Below are 17936 nucleotides of genomic sequence, written 5' to 3' on the forward strand. Positions count from 1 at the left end.
GAATTTTGTTTTCTTCTAACCTCAGGGGATGTCCTCGTGTCCCATGTTGCGTTTTTTTTAATAAACATATCGTTTCATAAATCCTTGTATTGTACCTTAATGTATTTATAAATATTAATAATGTCCCCTCTCAAACGCCTCTTTTCCAGTGTAAACATATCTAACCTTTTAATTCTTTTGTCATAATCCAGTGCCTCTAACCCCTTTACCAGTTTGGTGGCTCACCTCTGAACCCTTTTGAGTTCCAAGATATCTAAACTAAACTTCCTGCATCTCTGTGATATCACTGAAACAACTTTTGTATACTCCAAATACACAATTTATAGCACAATATTGACTTCTGACACTTGTCTGATTGTTTTTTACAACAGAAGGATAATTACTTATCATTTATAAGGTAATAAATGCCATCACCAATTAATGTACTTTTCTACTGTACAATTAGACCTACACAAACATCCTACCCTTAAACGCACAAAGGCGATTGCCAAAGAAACACATATCAGATTAATCTAAATTGCATTTGGAAGTTTGCAATTGTGTCAGGAAACAGTAAATGAAATAGCTCCAGTCCCTGGTGAAGGCCATTCAGGCAATTATCCGCCGCAGAGTTCATGGCCAGGCTAAACTACAGCAATCTCTCTCTCTCTTTTTCTAACTAGAATTAATTCCTGACACTTGAGGGAAATGGAAAACATATTGTATAGGGGTAGCGTGTCATTCTTCCCAACAAGTGCCTGCCGCAACAAACAGTCAGATCATTTATTGCCACCCGGCATATATCCCTGCATACCGTTAATGTGTTTTATGATATTACGCAGAATAATTTGTAACCATTTACAACCTAATAAAGCACGGGATGCTTTAGAAAGAAAAATACAGTAAATGGATTCATAAATGGATATAAGAAATAATGATATCGGGCTGTCAAAAGTTTGGTTGGATGGTTGAGTTCTCTGTCATTCACTGTGATCAAAGACAATATAATTTAGTGGTCTTTACACAGCTACCCCCAAAATAAAGTGTAGATGGGCAATAAGCTGAGGGGTATACATACCAGATGGCGGAAGACGAAATACTGACACCAGAATATTAACAGCTGGGATCCCAAAGCTAAGTATAGGTGGAAGGGTTGGCTACTGGTGGTGGGGGGGAGGAGAAGTTTGCCGCAACTGGGGGGGGGGGGGGGTTGGTTTAGGCTGTGGCGCCAAGAGTGGGGGGGGGGGGGAGTGTACAAATTCCCTGGGCCCCGGCGGGGGGGGGGGGGGGGGGGGCAGGAAGTTGTTTTATCGGGGCCCAGGATTTCTCTTGGCAGCCCTGACCACCAGAGGGGGATTAGGTTTAATCGCTGAAGGGGAGGGTTCGGCTGCAGAAAGGGGTGTGATTAGGGACTAATGGGGGAAGTTTGGTATCGCGAAACATTGGAATTTCTGCATCAGTATTGTGACTGTCCGCCGGAATCATATACCGATCCCAGCTGAGGGCCTCGTAGTGAGTTGGGAAGACACCTATTTGCTTTAGGTAAAATACTGAATGTAAGTTTGGTACATGAGCCTTTGTATTTGGAGGAGTGGATAATGATATTTTTGCGCAATTGCGGACAGAACCACACGGAGATGCTTGTCCATCCGTAGTATCAAGGGGTGTCTGACGGTTGCTACAAACACTCGCCAACGAGGAAGGTGGTCGTCTGTACTTGTTAGCTGCGTCTGTTTGCAGACCTACCTCTTACGTCTCATCAGCAATTGGGCCTATGTGATTTTATTTTGTGGGCATATTTTAAATTGACTTTTTTTCACTTCTTTCATTCGTACTTGAGCAGCAACAGTATATATTTTATTATGTAGGGAGGTTTTTTTAAGAACATTTAAAACACAGCTATTGGCAAAATCTATTACCTATTAAAACAAATACTGAAAATACAAAGGCTGGAGGTACATTGCGAACACATACTGTATATTGACTTCACAATGTGACTGTGGGGTTAAGACTGAAACTTGTTAGGTATTCCTGGTTCACAGATACTGTAACTTGGAATAATGTGAAAAATGATGCACAGGGAGTATCGGTAGTACAATGCCCTAAACGGCACATGAAACTCCGTTATCTCTGTTGAATGTCATTATCATAATATCTCCATGTAGGATTCCATAAGAAAGCTGCATATTACAAAATGAAATATGTCAACGCAAGCTATTGCCGTACAATGAACAGATAACCTTTTAACACCCATAAATCCCGTCAGCATCTCGTTTTCAGCTCAACAAATTACACAGCTCCAACTATCTCACTAATACATGTGTAGGAACCATGGCAACCAGAATTATTCTGCACTCACTAAGCGGTTGCTGGATTGCTATAGAGTCGCACAATTATGCACTGGGAATTTGTGTGCCTTGGCATAAGTAGATGAAGTAAGTCAACAGATTGGACAATAACGAGGTGTGCATTTGTCATGTATCATTAATGGTCAAAAATATGTATAGAATTATCGCAGGTGATTATTAAATACCATTCACTGTATTTTAATGAGGTTCTGAATGGCCACCTACATTAACACTTGAGTTTGCTTTGGAAAGTTCAGGATACTGCACAACACACCAATATGAGACGCCGCGCTGTTTTTGTGTCACACATCCTATATTCTAGGACATAGTATATTTGTAAACTGGAGATGAGATCAGGGGCATAACTAGAACTTTGTGGGCCACATAGCAATATTTTGAAGGGTCACTGCCTCAATACTATTAGAGAGACACCTCTCTCTGCAGCTGTTGCTGAATGTATGAACCCTAGTAGTGCCCTAATTAAGTTATGCCCCATAGTAGTGCCCTAGTTCACCGTATGCCTCATAGTAGTGCCCTAGTTCACCTTATGCCTCTAAGTAGTACCCTAGTTCACCTTGTGCCTCTTAGTAGTGCCCTGGTTGTCCCATAGTAGTGCTCTGGTTCACCTTATGCCTCATAGTAGTGCCCTAGTTCACCTTATGCCTCTTAGCAGTGCCCTAGTTCACCTTATGCCTCATAGTAGTGCCATAGTTCACCTTATGCCTTTTAGTAGTGCCCTAGTTCACCTTATGCCTCTTAGTAGTGCCCTAGTTCACCTTATGCCTCTTAGAAGTGCCCTAGTTCACCTTATGCCTTAGTAGTGCTCTAGTTCACCTTATGCCTCATAGTAGTGCCCTAGTTCACCTTATGCCTCTTAGTAGTGCCCTAGTTGTCCCATAGTAGTGCCCTAGTTCACATTATGCCTCATAGTAGTGCCCTAGTTCACCTTATGCCATAGTAGTGCCCTAGTTCACCTTATGCCTCATAGTAGTGCCCTAGTTCACGTTATGCCTCATAGTAGTGCCCTAGTTCACCTTATGCCTCTTAATAGTGACCTAGTTGTCCCATAGTAGTGCCCTAGTTCACCTTATGCCTCATAGTAGTGCCCTAGTTCACCTTATGCCTCGTAGTAGTGCCCTAGTTGCCCCATAGTAGTGCCCTAATTCACCTTATGCCTCATAGTAGTGCCCTAGTTCACCTTATGCCTCTTAGTAGTGCCCTAGTTCACATTATGCCTCATAGTTGTGCCATAGTTCACCTTATGCCTTAGTCGTGCCCTAGTTGTCCCATAGTAGTGCCATAGTTCACCTTATGCCTCATAGTAGTGCCCTAGTTCACGTTATGCCTCATAGTAGTGCCCTAGTTCACCTTATGCCTCATAGTAGTGCCCTAGTTCACCTTATGCCTCGTAGTAGTGCCCTAGTTTTCCCATAGTAGTGCCCTAATTCACCTTATGCCTCATAGTAGTGTCCTAGTTCACCTTATGCCTCATAGTAGTGCCCTAGTTCACATTATGCCTCATAATAGTTCCCTAGTTCACCTTATGCCTCATAGTAGTGCCCTAGTTGTCCCATAGTAGTGCCCTAGTTCACCTTATGCCAGACACAATGGCCCCAGTTTGAAATATGCCACACAGTGCGTCCAGTACATATGCCACACTGTTAGTACCCCAGTTTGTATTGGTAGACAACTATATGACCTAGGTGCAAGTGAACTGGACCCCCTAAGCTTCTGGGCCCCATAGCAATTGCACACACTGCACCTACTATAGCTTTCCCCATGAATGAGAATCCAAAATCAGTCATCTGTTTTTGACTCTTGAGGTAAAAAGAAGCATTTATTTAGTGTTTCTTCAATTCATCACTTGCACAAGTAGGTAGTCGTACAAAGAAAAAAAGGGGAAAGAAGACTCTTGGTGCACTCTTGAAACAAAGGGACGTATGTCAGTATATATAATTATAGAAACATAAGATATAACTTTTATTAATAGTATTTAAAATAAAGATATGTATAAAATAGTCCCCTATCACATAAAGATTGTTAAAATACTGATGAAAATCAGTATGAATATTAGCGGCAGTGGTGACGGGAAAAAGTAACCCATGTAAATAATCATATATTGACTTGTATTGCGCAACCCATGCGGACTTATGCTGTCCTATGCTACTTGTAAACCGTAATAACCCTTCTTATCCAAGTATAAATATAATTACGGGCATGTGGAATAACCACCAATGGTAAGTATTAGAGGAAAGCAAAGCAACAGAGTGAATTTGCTGTCAATGTTAGATCAGAGTGTCCCCAAATCTCCAGCCTACTACATCGAGTATTCCCACGTGGTCTCCCGCCTGGTACTGACCCGGCCCTATACTGTATAGCTTCCAAGATCGGACGAGATTGGGCATATGCAGTATGGTATGATAGTAGGTCAAAGGAATACTGAATGCCTCTCCTCCGGAATCATTGATGAGAGTTTGTGAAGAAAATTAGAGATATCAGGAGAAATTTACTCTTTACCGGATTTCATGTATTTTCAGATAGTTATGGAAATGGTCAATCAATATCAAAGTAATGACGTACCATAACTTTTGCCACTAGCTCATAAAACAGTGTTGTGTTAGAGCAGGGATTGGGAACCTTTGACCCTCCAGCTGTTGTTGAACTACACATCCCAACATGCCTTGCAATAGTTTTAGCATGGCCAAATAGCAAAACTGTAGCACGGCATGCTGTGATGTGTATTTCAACAACAGCTGGAGAGCCAAAGGTTCCCCACCCCCCGTGTTAGAGAATTAGTGCTTAGTAATTAAATTGGTAAGTACTATGGCTAGATTTACAAAGCGGTGGCTTTTGCAAGCAAAGTGAGTTTGCCTTCAAAATAGAACTGTAAGTACGAGGCATGCTGTGTTATGATTTCATACCTACAGTACTATTCATGCTGCTTTAAATTTTGAGGTCAAACCCACCAAGAAGCGACCGCTTTAGGAAGATTAGTAAATGTAGCCCATAGTGTTTAGAAGATGGTATAGTAGGTGGTAGGTCCTACCACTGAGGTTGGCTACACCTTTATAAGAGTTATATAACGCATTGTAACATGTACTTGGCTGTCAAACAAATACTCTCTGCTTTACTTCAGGGTTAGGATTAAAGACTGTCATTGCTGAAATGCACGGAGATTTGTCTTATACAGTATTCACTAGTTCCTGTATATGATGACTGCTAGACTGCGGGGTCTTCAGAAAGATCTATCGTTACTTGTGAAGATACCACCATTGAGAATTAATCAAGTTCTAAGTAAAAAAAATAAAATGTTCTATGTAGATCTTTAAAAGACAGCGATAATATGGTCCATACCATGCTTTCCAAGGGTGTGATTGGCCAGTGGTCCCTTCTTTCTTCAATTTGGAGCAACAATTATGTAATGTACTCTACCTCCTATCAAAAAGTAGGACATAACAAGCGTTCAATTGTATAAAGACATAAATGGCCATAAAGAAATAGTTGTCGGCTCTTAAGGTCATAGTACTTCAGATTGAATTCTCATATCCTTTTTATAATACAATACAATACTGGGAACATTCTTTACAATGCACAAATTCCAACTTGAAATTCTGTTTCATAGTAACATAGTTGGTTAGGTTGCAAAAAACACTAGTTATACATCAAGTTCAACATGAGTTATATGGCATTCCCTATTCTATTTAGGTTAAAAGGCTATATCCTCGTATATCTTTTTCCATTAGGAATTTGTCTAACCCACTTTTAAATGCATTGACTGAGTCCGCCATTACAACCTTCTCTGGCAGTGTATTCCATATTCGAATTGCCCTTACAGTGAAGAATCCCTTCCTGCGCGGAGTACGAAATTTCCTCTCCTCAAGCCGAAGCGGGTGTCCACTAGAGATGAGCGGGTTCGGTTCCTCGGAATCCGAACCCGCCCGAACTTCATGTTTTTTTACACGGGTCCGAGCGACTCGGATCTTCCCGCCTTGCTCGGTTAACCCGAGCGCGCCCGAACGTCATCATCACGCTGTCGGATTCTCGCGAGGCTCGGATTCTATCGCGAGACTCGGATTCTATATAAGGAGCCGCGCGTCGCCGCCATTTTCACACGTGCATTGAGAGTCATAGGGAGAGGACGTGGCTGGCGTCCTCTCCGTTTAGAGAAGAGAGAGACACAGTATTTTCGGGGAGCATTATTAGGAGGAGTACTACTATACTGTATACTACTATACTACTTGCTGAAGTGATATTTATAGATTAGATAGTGTGACTGTAAGTGTATTATCTGACTTGTGGGGGAGACACTGACAGTGGGGAGCAGTTAGAGTCTGAGAGCAGGACTCAGGAGTACATATAACGTACAGTGCACACTTTTGCTGCCAGAGTCAGTGCCACACTGCCATTGTTGTGACCACACTGACCACCAGTATAATAATATATTTTGTGATTGTCTGCTTAGGCCTCGGAGTACTAGTTGCAAGTTGCAACGTGACCTGTCCTGAAGTGACCACCAGTTTAATAATCAATCACCACCAGTTTAATATATATATATATATATAATTGTATATAATATATATATATATATATAATATTGTATACCACCTACCCGTGGTTTTTTTTTTTTCATTCTTCTTTATACATACTACTATAGTAGCTTACTGTAGCAGTCTGCGGTGCTGTGCTGACAGTGTCCAGCAGGTCCGTCATCAGTCATTACATAATAAATATATATAGTACCTGTCCGGCTGCAGTACTAGTGATATTATATTGATTTCATCTCATTATCAATAATTTATCATCCAGTCTAGACTCTATATTAGCAGCAGACACAGTACGTTAGTCCATGGCTGTAGCTACCTCTGTGTCGGCACTCGGCAGTCCATCCATAATTGTATACCACCTACCCGTGTTTTTTTTTTTTTCTTTCTTCTTTGTACATACTACTATAGAGTATAGTAGCTTACTGTAGCAGTCTGCGGTGCTGCAGAGCTGACAGTGTCCAGCAGGTCCGTCATCAGTCATCATTACCTAATAAATATATTATCTACCTGTCCGGCTGCAGTACTAGTGATATTATATATACATACATATATATATTGATTTCATCTCATTATCAATCATCCAGTCTATATTAGCAGCAGACACAGTACGTTAGTCCACGGCTGTAGCTACCTCTGTGTCGGCACTCAGCAGTCCATCCATAATTGTATACCACCTACCCGTGGTTTTTTTTTTTTCTTTCTTCTTTGTACATACTACTATAGTATAGTAGCTTACTGTAGCAGTCTGCGGTGCTGCTGAGCTGACAGTGTCCAGCAGGTCCGTCATCAGTCATCATTACCTAATAAATATATTATCTACCTGTCCGGCTGCAGTACTAGTGATATTATATATACATACATATATATATTGATTTCATCTCATTATCAATCATCCAGTCTATATTAGCAGCAGACACAGTACGTTAGTCCACGGCTGTAGCTACCTCTGTGTCGGCACTCGGCAGTCCATCCTTAATTGTATACCACCTACCCGTGGTTTTTTTTTTTTCTTTCTTCTTTGTACATACTACTATAGTATAGTAGCTTACTGTAGCAGTCTGCGGTGCTGCTGAGCTGACAGTGTCCAGCAGGTCCGTCATCAGTCATCATTACCTAATAAATATATTATCTACCTGTCCGGCTGCAGTACTAGTGATATTATATATACATACATATATATATTGATTTCATCTCATTATCAATCATCCAGTCTATATTAGCAGCAGACACAGTACGTTAGTCCACGGCTGTAGCTACCTCTGTGTCGGCACTCGGCAGTCCATCCATAAGTATACTAGTATCCATCCATCTCCATTGTTTACCTGAGGTGCCTTTTAGTTGTGCCTATTAAAATATGGAGAACAAAAATGTTGAGGTTCCAAAATTAGGGAAAGATCAAGATCCACTTCCACCTCGTGCTGAAGCTGCTGCCACTAGTCATGGCCGAGACGATGAAATGCCAGCAACGTCGTCTGCCAAGGCCGATGCCCAATGTCATAGTACAGAGCATGTCAAATCCAAAACACCAAATATCAGTAAAAAAAGGACTCCAAAACCTAAAATAAAATTGTCGGAGGAGAAGCGTAAACTTGCCAATATGCCATTTACCACACGGAGTGGCAAGGAACGGCTGAGGCCCTGGCCTATGTTCATGGCTAGTGGTTCAGCTTCACATGAGGATGGAAGCACTCAGCCTCTCGCTAGAAAACTGAAAAGACTCAAGCTGGCAAAAGCACCGCAAAGAACTGTGCGTTCTTCGAAATCCCAAATCCACAAGGAGAGTCCAATTGTGTCGGTTGCGATGCCTGACCTTCCCAACACTGGACGCGAAGAGCATGCGCCTTCCACCATTTGCACGCCCCCTGCAAGTGCTGGAAGGAGCACCCGCAGTCCAGTTCCTGATAGTCAGATTGAAGATGTCAGTGTTGAAGTACACCAGGATGAGGAGGATATGGGTGTTGCTGGCGCTGGGGAGGAAATTGACAAGGAGGATTCTGATGGTGAGGTGGTTTGTTTAAGTCAGGCACCCGGGGAGACACCTGTTGTCCGTGGGAGGAATAGGGCCATTGACATGCCTGGTCAAAATACAAAAAAAATCAGCTCTTCGGTGTGGAAGTATTTCACCAGAAATGCGGACAACATTTGTCAAGCCGTGTGTTGCCTTTGTCAAGCTGTAATAAGTAGGGGTAAGGACGTTAACCACCTCGGAACATCCTCCCTTATACGTCACCTGCAGCGCATTCATAATAAGTCAGTGACAAGTTCAAAAACTTTGGGTGACAGCGGAAGCAGTCCACTGACCAGTAAATCCCTTCCTCTTGTAACCAAGCTCACGCAAACCACCCCACCAACTCCCTCAGTGTCAATTTCCTCCTTACCAAGGAATGCCAATAGTCTTGCAGGCCATGTCACTGGCAATTCTGACGAGTCCTCTCCTGCCTGGGATTCCTCCGATGCATCCTTGAGTGTAATGCCTACTGCTGCTGGCGCTGCTGTTGTTGCTGCTGGGAGTCGATCGTCATCCCAGAGGGGAAGTCGTAAGCCCACTTGTACTACTTCCAGTAAGCAATTGACTGTCCAACAGTCCTTTGCGAGGAAGATGAAATATCACAGCAGTCATCCTGCTGCAAAGCGGATAACTGAGGCCTTGACAACTATGTTGGTGTTAGACGTGCGTCCGGTATCCGCCGTTAGTTCACAGGGAACTAGACAATTTATTGAGGCAGTGTGCCCCCGTTACCAAATACCATCTAGGTTCCACTTCTCTAGGCAGGCGATACCGAGAATGTACACGGACGTCAGAAAAAGACTCACCAGTGTCCTAAAAAATGCAGTTGTACCCAAAGTCCACTTAACCACGGACATGTGGACAAGTGGAGCAGGGCAGGGTCAGGACTATATGACTGTGACAGCCCACTGGGTAGATGTATGGACTCCCGCCGCAAGAACAGCAGCGGCGGCACCAGTAGCAGCATCTCGCAAACGCCAACTCTTTCCTAGGCAGGCTACGCTTTGTATCACCGCTTTCCAGAATACGCACACAGCTGAAAACCTCTTACGGCAACTGAGGAAGATCATCGCGGAATGGCTTACCCCAATTGGACTCTCCTGTGGATTTGTGGCATCGGACAACGCCAGCAATATTGTGTGTGCATTAAATATGGGCAAATTCCAGCACGTCCCATGTTTTGCACATACCTTGAATTTGGTGGTGCAGAATTTTTTAAAAAACGAAAGGGGCGTGCAAGAGATGCTGTCGGTGGCCAGAAGAATTGCGGGACACTTTCGGCGTACAGGCACCACATACAGAAGACTGGAGCACCACCAAAAACTACTGAACCTGCCCTGCCATCATCTGAAGCAAGAAGTGGTAACGAGGTGGAATTCAACCCTCTATATGCTTCAGAGGTTGGAGGAGCAGCAAAAGGCCATTCAAGCCTATACAATTGAGCACGATATAGGAGGTGGAATGCACCTGTCTCAAGCGCAGTGGAGAATGATTTCAACATTGTGCAAGGTTCTGATGCCCTTTGAACTTGCCACACGTGAAGTCAGTTCAGACACTGCCAGCCTGAGTCAGGTCATTCCCCTCATCAGGCTTTTGCAGAAGAAGCTGGAGACATTGAAGGAGGAGCTAACACGGAGCGATTCCGCTAGGCATGTGGGACTTGTGGATGGAGCCCTTAATTCGCTTAACAAGGATTCACGGGTGGTCAATCTGTTGAAATCAGAGCACTACATTTTGGCCACCGTGCTCGATCCTAGATCCTAGATTTAGATTTAAAGCCTACCTTTCCGGCAGACACAAGTCTGCTGGGGTTGAAAGACCTGCTGGTGACAAAATTGTCAAGTCAAGCGGAACGCGACCTGTCAACATCTCCTCCTTCACATTCTCCCGCAACTGGGGGTGCGAGGAAAAGGCTCAGAATTCCGAGCCCACCCGCTGGCGGTGATGCAGGGCAGTCTGGAGCGACTGCTGATGCTGACATCTGGTCCGGACTGAAGGACCTGACAACGATTACGGACATGTCGTCTACTGTCACTGCATATGATTCTCTCACCATTGAAAGAATGGTGGAGGATTATATGAGTGACCGCATCCAAGTAGGCACGTCACACAGTCCGTACTTATACTGGCAGGAAAAAGAGGCAATTTGGAGGCCCTTGCACAAACTGGCTTTATTCTACCTAAGTTGCCCTCCCACAAGTGTGTACTCCGAAAGAGTGTTTAGTGCCGCCGCTCACCTTGTCAGCAATCGGCGTACGAGGTTACATCCAGAAAATGTGGAGAAGATGATGTTCATTAAAATGAATTATAATCAATTCCTCCGTGGAGACAGTGACCAGCAGCAATTGCCTCGACAAAGTACACAGGGAGCTGAGATGGTGGATTCCAGTGGGGACGAATTGATAATCTGTAAGGAGGGGGATGTACACGGTGATATATCGGAGGATGATGATGAGGTGGACATCTTGCCTCTGTAGAGCCAGTTTGTGCAAGGAGAGATTAATTGCTTCTTTTTTGGTGGGGGTCCAAACCAACCCGTCATTTCAGTCACAGTCGTGTGGCAGACCCTGTCACTGAAATGATGGGTTGGTTAAAGTGTGCATGTCCTGTTTATACAACATAAGGGTGGGTGGGAGGGCCCAAGGACAATTCCATCTTGCACCTCTTTTTTCTTTAATTTTTCTTTGCGTCATGTGCTGTTTGGGGAGGGTTTTTTGGAAGGGACATCCTGCGTGACACTGCAGTGACACTCCTAGATGGGCCCGGTGTTTGTGTCGGCCACTAGGGTCGCTTATCTTACTCACACAGCTACCTCATTGCGCCTCTTTTTTTCTTTGCGTCATGTGCTGTTTGGGGAGGGTTTTTTGGAAGGGACATCCTGCGTGACACTGCAGTGACACTCCTAGATGGGCCCGGTGTTTGTGTCGGCCACTAGGGTCGCTTATCTTACTCACACAGCTACCTCATTGCGCCTCTTTTTTTCTTTGCGTCATGTGCTGTTTGGGGAGGGTTTTTTGGAAGGGACATCCTGCGTGACACTGCAGTGACACTCCTAGATGGGCCCGGTGTTTGTGTCGGCCACTAGGGTCGCTTATCTTACTCACACAGCTACCTCATTGCACCTCTTTTTTTCTTTGCGTCATGTGCTGTTTGGGGAGGGTTTTTGGGAAGGGACATCCTGCGTGACACTGCAGTGACACTCCTAGATGGGCCCGGTGTTTGTGTCGGCCACTAGGGTCGCTTAGCTTAGTCATCCAGCGACCTAGGTGCAAATTTTAGGACTAAAAATAATATTGTGAGGTGTGAGGTATTCAGAATAGACTGAAAATGAGTGTAAATTATGGTTTTTGAGGTTAATAATACTTTGGGATCAAAATGACCCCCAAATTCTATGATTTAAGCTGTTTTTTAGTGTTTTTTGAAAAAAACACCCGAATCCAAAACACACCCGAATCCGACAAAAAAAATTCGGTGAGGTTTTGCCAAAACGCGGTCGAACCCAAAACACGGCCGCGGAACCGAACCCAAAACCAAAACACAAAACCCGAAAAATTTCCGGCGCTCATCTCTAGTGTCCACGCGTTTTGTGTAGAGGTCTCTTAGTAAACAACTCGCATGATAGCTCCGCATATTAGCCCTTTATATATTTATAAATATTAATCATATCTCCTCTTAGTCGTCTCATTTCTAGTGTAAACATGTCCAACCTAGAAAGCCTCTCCTCATAGTCCAGTATCTCGCCTCTGAACCTTTTCAATTTCTAATATGTCACTTTTATAGTGTGGTGCCCAGAACTGTACACAATACTCAAGATGCGGCCGTACCAATGATTTGTACAGTGGCGGGATTACGCTCTCATCCCTTGCCTCAATTCCCCTTTTAATACATGCTAAGACCTTATTTTCCTTAGTTGCTGCACTTTGACATTGTGTGTTGCTGCTAAATCTGCTATCAATGAACACCCCCAAATCCTTTTCTAATACAGTTTCCCCTATTTTTCCCCCAATTAATTGGTAGGTTGCATGTTTATTCTTAGTCCCAAAGTGCATAACTTTACATTTTTCCACATTAAACCTCATACACTATTTAATTGCCCAAACTTCCAGTTTAAACAAATCGCTCTGAAGAGACTCCACATCCACATCTGACTTGATTACCCTACATATTTTAGTATTGTCTGCAAAAATTGACACAGTGTTTTCTAGTCCTTCTCCTAAATCATGAGTAAATACATTAAATAATAGTGGCCCCAGCACAGAACCCTGCAGTATTTCACTAATTACTTTAGCCCAGGTGGAAAACATCCCATTAATCACCACTCGCTGTACCCAGTTATTAAACCAATTACATACCCATGTACAAATAGTGTCTGCTATAGGGAGCTCCCAAAATTTGAAAACCAGCCTCCTATGAGGAACTGTGTCGAAAGCTTTTGCAAAATCCAGATAAACCACATCTATTGTGTTACCCTGGTCGAGATTGTCGCTTACTATCTCATAGAAGCTAATCAAATTATTTTGGCATGACCTATTTCTCACAAAACCATGCTGGTTTTTATTAATAGCATGGGAGTTCTCCAAGTAGTCCTGTATGCTGTCCCTTAGTATACTTTACAATAGTTTGCCCACTATTTATGTCATACTAACCGGTCTATAGTTACCAGGATGAACTTTAATACCCTTTTTAAATATTGGGACTACATCCGCTATACGCCAGTCCTTTGGTATCTTGCCTCATCTAAGTGACTCAGTGAAAATCGGATACAGTGGCCTTGCTATTTCAGCATTTAGCTCCATCAGAACCCTAAGATGTAGACCATCTGGAGATTTATTAGTCTTAATTTTTTTTAATCGTTCCCGGACTACTTCCTCAGACATATAAGTATTAAGCAATTTGCCTTTACTAATACTATTGTTACTCACTAATCCCACAATCTGGTCCTCTCTAGTAAACACTGATGAGAAAAATGTGTTCAATATTTCAGCTCTTTCATTGTCGTCATTTATTAGGAATCCCAGTTCATTTTTTAATGGCCCTATATTCTCTTTTTTTAGCCTCTTACCATTTATGTACTTAAAGAATTTTTTAGCGTTCGTTTTACTATTTATAGCGATTTGCTTTTCGTTTTCTATTTTAGCTGCTCTGATTTCCTTTTTGCATTTTTTTTGTTACAATCCTTGTAGTACTGGAATGACTCTGCCTTCCCGTCTGATTTGAAAGCTTTGAATGCTCGCCTCCTTTTATCCATTTCTTCCTTTTCCTATCACTTTTATACGTTCTATCACCGTCACCGTGAGTCACAGGACATGAGTGACATCACTACTCTCCAGGTACAAATGTATATTTTATGAGTGACATCACTACTTTAGAGTAATTTTACATAGTTATGCCATTTGTTATCATTTATGTATATAAGGCTTTCGTCTACATAGTTGCGGTATTTATTTCAAACATATAATATAGTTTAAGCAGGTATGTCAAAAGTATGGACATTCGTTTAAAAGTTAAAAGCAACATTTGAAGACACAATTCTGTCCATAAGTCCTCCGCTTTGTAGGTGCCATATTTACACAACATGCAAATACACTTGTTATATTATTATTAATATATTTTTGTATAGTTATATACATAATTTGATAACATACAGCACATTAAATGTGTAGTCATAGTGTAAATAATAATTAGACGTTGTTTAATTGTTCAGTTTCATCAAGATTACCCTTCATTAAGATTATCTTCCTTTTGATGCATGTTTGGATAAACATGTCATATTTATTCATAACAGGGAATTGAGCTATTTATGTGTCAATCACTCAAAGTATTTATGCGAAAAGGAGAATCCTCATTCAGCAGCAATAGCTGTACTTAAAGGATGCTATTAAAATGATTGCAGATCAAATAATAGGACAACTGTTGTGACTCCTGGTGCAGCTGATTTAACGCATGTCTATGTTTCACTGTATTTGGTAACAAAACGCGGTGCAGGAGTTGCATTTAATAATTCTATATGGAGTTCTAACTAGAAAAAAGAATTGCCTATGAGCCATCTGTATTCTCCCCCTCTCTTCTGTGCCCGTATTCATGAGTTACCTGTAACGTACTGTACTTGGGTACTTACTATATGTAGCAGAGAGGCAATATAGAAACAGTGCAGTAACCCATAGCAACAGATTATATTGGTCAAAAGTCTGTGCAAGTAATAAAAGTGTATTTGTTACTGATCGCATACTGTGTTGGTCGATTGGCTCCTGACATAAAAGTAACCTTACTGTGTATGTGTGTACATGTGATAGAGTGTAAGCTCCACTGCTGTAGGGGCTGATGTGACTGACTCATACATTCTCTGTTGAGCGCTATATAAATATATGGCAATGCCCATAGACCACAGCAGAGACAGAGCTGTCCCTGGATGTGGCGGGTACCGGAGTGCGCAGGGTATGAGTAGCGAGATCACACCCATGCACAGAGAAGCCGGCCGGGCAGGGAGACACATCGCGTCAGCACTGAGCTGACGCGCTGTTTGCTCAGGGGGACATCGCCGGAGGGGGGAACTTTTGCTCCCCCGCTTAGGCAGACAAGATATTGTTACATCTTGCTGATTTCCCTTCCTGCTTCGCCTCAGTATTGAGGCAAAGCAAGAAGTGTTATAGCGGCAGGATGTGTGCCGCTACAATACATTTACCCAAAAGTACCAATCAGCCCATTTAATTTTTTCAAACCACCTGTAAAATGACAGAAGCTGATTAGTTAGTACTTTATTTCTCTTTAAGCTTTGATAAATCTCCCCATAGTCTGGATCAGTATGCCTTTCGCCACTCAATGGGGAATTTTGATGTCCAAAAATTAAAACAATCTTTCCTTACAGTCACTTCAGTTGCCATTCTTGTTGCCAGTGGTCCCCCCCCCCCCCCCCCCCCCGTATCAGGATTAATGTGCAGTAACTGTATACATTGTGATATTGAGCACCGGCTGTGGTATTGATATACCTGACAATGGCTGATAGTCCGGGCAAATACTGTATGAAGCATCACCTGTAAAGATAGATTATTGCGTAATTACCAAGACAATGACTGCGTACTAGCAATGTCAGATCTCTGCCCATTGTAACAGATCCTCGCCTACCTCCTGCCCTCAGGTTCCCATCCACATGCTCACCCCTCATCCCCTCATGTCATCTGTCAGTCTTCCCTCTTCCCTAGATTGTAAGCTCCTAGGAGCAGTGTCCCCCCCCCCCCCCCCCGTCTTGTTCTCACAGTCCTCTATTCTAGCAGATCATTGGCAGCTGTCACCTACTCAGCGGCCGTTTAGCCCGGAATTGCTCTGCGCTCACAGCCGCACATCTCTTCCAGTGGCACTACTCCATCCCACCCTTTGCTGATTACTCACTCACCTTGCTTCCCAGCTGTAGTGTGTACTGAGAATTTTGGCGCTAATTGTTACCTGTGCTCTATTTGTCTTGGTTACTGTAATGTTAAGCAATGTTCTGTGCACCCTGTACCGTCCTACTGTTGCTGTATATGTACGGCGTCGGCGCCACGGACCTCTTTTGGCGCCTAATAAATAAAATATTGTATTAACAATAGACAAATCTTGACCACTGACATACTGCACCCAGGCCCACCACTCACTATTTACACCACTACTCCAATGTACGCTATTAAGCATCTGAGTATGTAATCACTCCTGCAACCAAAGTATCTTTGTGCAAAATATTTTTACATCAAGCAAAGGGCACCCGTCAACAGTATGGGGACAAAATTCTTGTGGGGCGGTGACAGTATGGGGACAAAACTCTTGTGGGCGGTGTAATGGCTATGAACACCTTTGCAAAAAGGAAACAACCTATGAAAGTGGTAAAATCACTGTGTGTGTGAGGTCATCAAAGGAAATGTTCCACTATATAGAAATCACTATTTTTTGTGTTTTTTTTAATACTGGGCGGAAATAAGGGGTCATTCCGAGTTGATCGCAGCCAGCAACTTTTTGCTGCTGCTGCGATCAACTAATCTCCGCCTATGGGGGAGTGTATTTTAGCATAGCAGGGCTGCAATCGCTTGTGCAGCCCTGCTATGCTTAAAAAGATTCCTGCAAAACAAAACCAGCCCTTTAGCTACTTACCCAGTGCGACGGATCCAGCGATGAAGGTCCCGGTCCTGACGTCTGACATCCGCCCTCCGTTCGCCTGGACACGCCTGCGTTCTTCTTACCACTCCCCGAAAACAGCCTCCAACGGTGAGTATCCGGCCCGGAATGCCTCTCCGCTGTCAATCTTCTTCCTTCCAGCACTGCATCTTTTTTTTTTGCTGGGCGCTCCGTTGCCTGGTGACGTCGGCCCGACGGACTGTTCCGACCAGTTCGCACCGCAGCGAAGAACCGATGCGTGCGAAAGGGTCAGAATGACCCCCATAAAACTTTTTTTTTGCATTGTTACTGTATATATTACTTCAACCTAAATACCACCTACTAATCCGTATGTAACAAGATGGAATCATGTGCACATCTCAGGGAACCAAAGACTATGATGACTGACAAAATAGCATTTTCTTCCACAACACGTCACAATGTAAATCTGTACCCTTGAATGCATGATGTTATCTATTGTTTTTTGTAATGCCACATCCCAACTGCATCTAAGACCTCATGGTAAGGCATGTTTACAATACCTTATCATTTATCATTATTTAAAAAGAAAAAGTACATTTCCCCAACGCCTGGGCAGCTGATGCGTCATCCAGTGACCAGGCATTCTTATTTTTATTTTTTTTCCTATTTACTAATAGACGAGTTGATGTTATAACTCTCTGGATGTCTGTTTTGACACACGACAATAATGAATAAACACTTAAAAAAGTGGTTCTGAAAAAGCAACACAGAGACACTGTTTACTGTCACAATGTGTGAGGTGTGCATGAAATGACAAAAATAGCAATGTTAGATGTGACAGTATAAATAATTCACCAAAATGTTTCCAAGGACGAGACTGTGAAGATTAAGGCATTTTATAAAATGAGAAAGAGAAATAGCTGCACATCTATTGTACTGCAACGGAACGCAGTA

General features: G+C 42.9%; 1 protein-coding gene and 1 pseudogene across 4 annotated transcripts in view; both read right to left on the bottom strand.

The window, feature by feature from the left end:
- Positions 1–17936, bottom strand: part of PCDH11X (protocadherin 11 X-linked) — a 1521665-nt gene that overhangs the window by 48317 nt on the left and 1455412 nt on the right. The gene's annotated exons all lie outside the window — the stretch shown is intronic.
- On the bottom strand, positions 4639–4756 carry LOC134952605 (5S ribosomal RNA; annotated as a pseudogene).

Source organism: Pseudophryne corroboree, chromosome 8, assembly GCF_028390025.1.
Source record: "Pseudophryne corroboree isolate aPseCor3 chromosome 8, aPseCor3.hap2, whole genome shotgun sequence".
Taxonomy (NCBI): Eukaryota; Metazoa; Chordata; class Amphibia; order Anura; family Myobatrachidae; genus Pseudophryne; species Pseudophryne corroboree.